We start from the raw sequence: 6000 nt of genomic DNA, 5'->3' as shown, positions 1-6000 counted from the left end.
CAGACCGCAGCTGTTTCAGTGGTAAGCAAGAAACTGTGATTGATTATTTATTAATCACTTCTTGCCCCTTAGCATTTATAAGATCCCCATCTGCCCAGAATGGTCCCAAAGTGTGTCCTACTCCCCCAGATGGTCTGGAGTCTGTGTAAACTGTCCTCTTTTGTTCCTCAAGAAATTAGTGGAGGGTATGCAATCCCCAGGTCAGAGCAGACCAGTTGCTGTGTAATCTGTCCCTCCCCCCTCCTGAGTGGCTATTAGCATCAGGAAGCGTGTGACACTGTCTTTGTCCTTCTGCTGCTCCTGCTGCACCACCCCAGTCTCACTTTCTCATGGGAAGGAGCTTCTGTCACAGCTGTCCTGCTGTGCTGTGGTTCTTTCTAGGGTCTCAACCAGCATGGGCATATAGGGACAGCTTGACACTTTCCCCCTTGAGTGAAATTCCATTGTTGGGGCCAGCACAATGGTGAATCCTCCAGCTGTGGTACTGGTTTCAGGCCCAGCTAAGTCACTTCTCATCAGCTCTCTGCTACTGGTCTTGGAAAACAGCAAAAGATGGCCCAAGCCCTTGGGCCCCTGCACCCACGTGGGAGGTCTAGAAGATGCTCCTGGCTCCCTGCTTCAGCCTGGCCTGGCTCTGGGAGTTGTGGCCATTTGGGGAGTTTACCTCTGACTCTTTCAAGGAAATAAGAAAATCTTTTAAAAAAGAAATTCAGCTTTTGTGAGGACTAAATCACCCCTTCCAAAGCATGGCTTCATCTTTTAGGATTCTTCTTTTGTTTCTGGTTTGAGATGTTTCTGAACTGATGTGCGGTATCACTGAGAGTGCTCGCCCAAGGTTCACTTTTGCTTTGTCCATCCAGTAAGGCAATTGCTTTTGCAGATCAGGCCATCCTTTGGAAGCAGGGTTGAGACGTGTTGATGCAAAAGTCACTGGCTGTCCTGTCCCTTTTCTGTGAAGACTCCAAGAGTAGCAGCCTGATGCACTGTGACCAAGAAGGCAGGTGTCTTTAGCAGTGAATGAAGGACCAGGACCCTGACTGTAGTGGAGGCATGTTTGAATATGTCTGCTGCCTGATTCTCCCCTGTGTATTGTTGGGAAGGCTCGGGGCTTTTTCTGGTATGAGGTAAAGAACCTTGGTTTGTTTGTTTTAGTGTGTGTATCTTGAGAATGTTGGTGCTCTGTTAGGCCTAATAACATTCATAGCTGCAATTTGGTTTTAGGCAAAGTTAGATGTGCAATAACTGATATTCTCTCAGCACTGATCCATTAGCACATTCGCTCACTGATGAACTGTCCTGGATATTTTTCCTCCCTTAGTATAACTTGAAGCTTATGTTTTGAAGCCTGCATTCTCCCAATCTGTAAAATCCAAGTCAAGCAGATCCATAGTGGGTGACCGATGCATTCAACTACTTCCTGCCGGAGATGGCAGATCAGACTGAGAGGTCATCCACGCAGTGTATTAGTTGAAGCTCAGGCACAGAGTGACAGCAGCTTACCTGCTTAGAATATTCCTTTAAAATTTGGCCACGTAAGTTGGATGGCTCAGTTACCTTTTGCTTAATGCCATCTGTCAAGCTTGGTGTTGTCTGTCCAACTGATGGTCTTCCCATTTGCAGTGCAAGAGGTCTCCACTCTCTGGGTTTAGCAGATAGGTCTAGTAAGCAATTCTCAAGTCAGTCACGCTAAGAAATTTTCAATCAGCAGGAGTCACTGAGCAGGGTGCAAGGAGGGGGTGCCACAGGGTCACAAGCCTATATGATTTGCTTGACAAACTTCAAATCCTGTGTTAACTCATAAGATCCATCAAGTGTCTTTACTGGAAGAAAGTAAGTATTGTATGAGACATACAATTGTATGTTGACAGTTGCATTGAGGCCATCAGGTTAGATTCCCTTTGCTTTGTCTCTTATGGACTACTTTCTTGATTTTCAGAGGCATAATTTTTAGCCCTCTTTTGCTTATCCTGAGAGATCAATATGTTTTCCTTTCCTCTTAAGGAAAACTCACTAGGATTACCAGTTGTGCATCATCTACATCAAGTTCCAATCCTCATTTAATAACTAGATGTTTCAAACAAGGTTGTTGTCTGCCTCTGGAACTTATAGGAAAGGTCATTTTACTTGCCCTAAAACTAATTTAATCTTTGCATCTTCAAATATTGGGACCTGAAATCTTTCCCATTTTACCTTAACATTATAGGTTCAGGCCACCTTGGGAATCATAGGATTATGACATTTTTTGATTAGTATATCATTTGCTCCAAATTGCTATGTTCTCTTTAATGCTCCTCAATCGAGGAGGAAGCTTGAGATTCAACACAAAGTTCTGAGCGCTACTTTTTGCATTTCTTTTGTCCTTGGAATATGGAGGCAAGGGAGGTAGGGGTCAGTTTTGAAACTCATCAGCAGACTGACAATCTCTGCAGGCATGCTCTTCTGCAGAGGCGGGCTCCAGATCAGTTCCTACTGCTTTAGATGTTTCAGAATCTGCCTGCAGGGTGTTAGGTTTCATAATAATCAATGAACAGACTGTCCAAACTTTGGTGTCATTTATCCATGCTGTTGGACTCCTAAAGCCAGCAATGTTTTTTCTGCCACACCTTAGAGTTTAACACACATTTGTCAGTTGGCTGAAACTGCTGACAGTGCTCACTTACAAGTGAAAAGAGTTCTTCATAAGTATGGTGAGAGGTTTTTACTCTGAGCCCCTCAAAAGCCCCTATAAAATGTCTATGTCTGTTCTCTGACTGCAGATGAGTTTCCCATGCTTTGCCAAGAGTCACTTACTTTGAGCATTCAAACTGTAGTCTCAAGAGTCTCCTGATTTTTCCTCCAGTAGCTTCTTGGTTTTCCTCTGCTGGTAGAGCCTCACATTCAGGTGCAAAATGTTGTAAATCAGAATGCAGAGTCTTCAACATTTCAGGGAAAGTGGAATTATGAAGCAGTGTGGCAGCTATCTCACAGGAGAGTGCACCAAAAGCAATCAAAATCAAGGTTATAGTTACAGTGAATACACTAAACATCATGCTGTGTGCACAAGAGTTGGCTGAACGTCATGCCACCTGCACAACAGCAGGGTGGTCACTGGAAGCAATCTGTTCATTCTAAAAGCAAGAATATCTCTGCAGACCAAGCAAAACTGAATGAGGTCAGCATGCCTTAGAACAGGAAGTAACATTAGACAGGCCAAAGGCTCTCAGCCGGGCAAAAGTCTCACCTGAACTGGCACTTTTGCCGAGTTCATGGTTGATCCTGTTGCTGTTGTCTTAGCTGATTAAATATCAATAAATACTAGTATCTGTCATAAAGTTAATAAATGTGCAATATCATTTGCACATGTGAAATGGTACACTGTTACACACAAAATGAAACTTTCGGATTCTGCAAGGATTGACAGGTTAATACCTTTTCTGAGACAACAGTACTGAAACATTTTTAAGGCCAGAGATAATTCAGTGCTTGAGACAAATGCCAGACGTTATATAATGGACCAAGACCAATGTAGGCTTCTGTCTCAAAAACTAAACATCTGTGCAGCATACTCCAGTGAACATGCTTCAAAACATGGTCACATGGTCACAAGGTTTGCATTTATTTATTTTTTTTTGAAATTTTTTTTTATTATTATATTTTATTACATTGCATCATGAGACACAGTTTTACAGGCACTGGGATTCCCCCCTCCCCTCCCCAAAACCCGCTCCCCCCCCATGGTGGATTCTTCCATCTTGTTTAGAGCCTTACAATTTTACAATTCTTTGATGTAGATCAGAAGCAGTCTACTCATATTGATTATTGATTCCTTGATTACTTCACAATATCTTATTGCATGAGATACAGGTTGTTTGGGGTTGAAATAATATTACTGTTTCAGATTGACATCAATTCATAACAACCACATCAACAACAACACCAACAACATCGACAACAAAGTATATCACCCTGAAAAAAAGTAACACCACTGAATAGCCAACACAGGTTTGCATTTATTTTAAAGGTCATCTAAAAACTGCACTTTGGTTCCAAAAGCATTAATTTCAGTAGTGATTCTGCAGGAAGATAAACTTTTATCCATAGAGAATCAGGCTACGATGTCTAGTTTTATATATATATTCTACTGAAGTTTTACTCTTCCACAACGTTTTGAATTTTTCAACATAATGATGTACAAAAATAATCTGATGATGGCCTCAGTCAATGAATGCAGCTTATTTTCATGACATGCTGTTTTTGAGTTGCAGCCATAATATTAACTTGAATGTCCTCATTTTCCTGTGCCAGTCAAGAGGTGTCTGCTCAAGAAAATGCCCACTCCAAAGGATGTGATGGATATGGAGGCTGCTGCAAGACTACAGTGTGATCTTCCCAGAGAGTGTGAACAGCCACAAGGAGCCTGTGACAGGGCAATATGTGACGACTGTGGAGCCACCCAGTCTGTGACCAGAGCATGATGAGACAACTGTGGAGCCAGCAGCCTATGAAAATTCTTTGTGCACAGGTTGGTGCATGGTGCTTCAGATCTACGATTCCAAAATCATTTTTTTAAAGATTTATTTTTATTACGTTTTTATTGGAAAAGCAGATATACAGTGAGGAGGAAAGACAGAGAGGAAGATCTTCTGTCCGATGTTTCACTCCCCAAGTGAGATCAATGGCCGATGCTATGCCAATCCAAAGCCAGGATCCAGGAAATTCTTCTGGGTCTCCCACGCAGGTGCAGGGTCCCAAAGCTTTGGGCCGTCCTTGAGTGCTTTCCCAGGCCACAAGCAGGAAGCTGGATGGGAGCTGGAGCTGCCAGAATTAGAACTGGTGCCCATATGGGATCCCAGCACATTGAAGGATGTCGGGGTCCCTTGGCCAGCAAGTCAAACCCAGACACTCATTGTCTTTGTGGAACCTTTATTTTAGAGATGACACAGCAAAACGGGTGCGCAGTGGCCACACGGCAGCCACATCGCGAGGTGCTCAGCAGCTACATCTTGGCGAAGTGTGCTCTCTCTCCCTCTCTCTCTCTCTCATTTCTCTGGCTCCCTTATATTGGGTAACACAGCCAATCAGCATAAAGGTCACCTCTGCACACAGTAGGTAGGCCAATCCTCACACAGATCATGCACTGTCCATGTGCCATCCACGCACCCCTGGGCCAATCACAGCAGATTTCCTGAGACTTGTTTTTTCTACCAGAGCAGGAAGCAGCAGTTCGGCGCCCGTCCATCTAGGGTGTGGGCTGCAGGCTCTCTACAGCTCCCCACAGCTCCCCCTTTTTGTTTCATTAATCACGGGACCATGCCTGTCTTAGGTGTTCCAGAGTAGGCTCTCCTTACCTGTCATCAGCTAACCACCTGGCTCGTGGCGCCTGGCTTAGGTTGGTAGAGCCTTACTGGATACTTACCTGTCTTTGACTACCAGTCCATCATGTTAAGCCATACCTCAGGGGATTCTTGTCTAGTCAAGGCCATGACAACCTGCACTAACAGTGCCTGTTGCTGCTGCTACTGCTGAATGCGTCAGCATAGAATGCGAATGGCCAGGCTATCAAATCATCACAAACATGCATAGGCCAATCATTCCAGCCCACTGCTTAGCAATGGATAAACCTTTTAACAACCAGTTAGTCCATGGTTCCACAGAAGCAATTTCCACCTCAGTAGCATTAATGGTAAGAGTTTGTATCTGCAATTCGGCAGTCAAATTACCAAACTGAACAGACATTGGATATGATAAATGGTACATAAAACCCAAGCATTCCAAGGTCTGGATGTTACTCATTGTACTGGGTCCTCATAAGAAAAATTGTATCCCGGGAAGGTGTCATTGGTATAAGTCAGAAACAGATTGGACAAGTTCAGGCTAGGAGACACCCTACAGTGGGTGACAGTGCTCTGGCAGCCAGTCCACTCTGGCGGTCATGACCATTGGTCCATACAATGAGGGAGGAGCTGACAAACTCCAGTCACAGAATAGTTCCCGCATATTGAGTGCGGGCAAAAAAGCAGG

Source organism: Ochotona curzoniae, unplaced genomic scaffold (assembly GCF_017591425.1).
Source record: "Ochotona curzoniae isolate NIBS_2020 unplaced genomic scaffold, NIBS_Ocur_1.0 contig_2192, whole genome shotgun sequence".
Lineage (NCBI taxonomy): Eukaryota > Metazoa > Chordata > Mammalia > Lagomorpha > Ochotonidae > Ochotona > Ochotona curzoniae.
Note: the sequence above shows the minus strand (reverse complement) of the source record.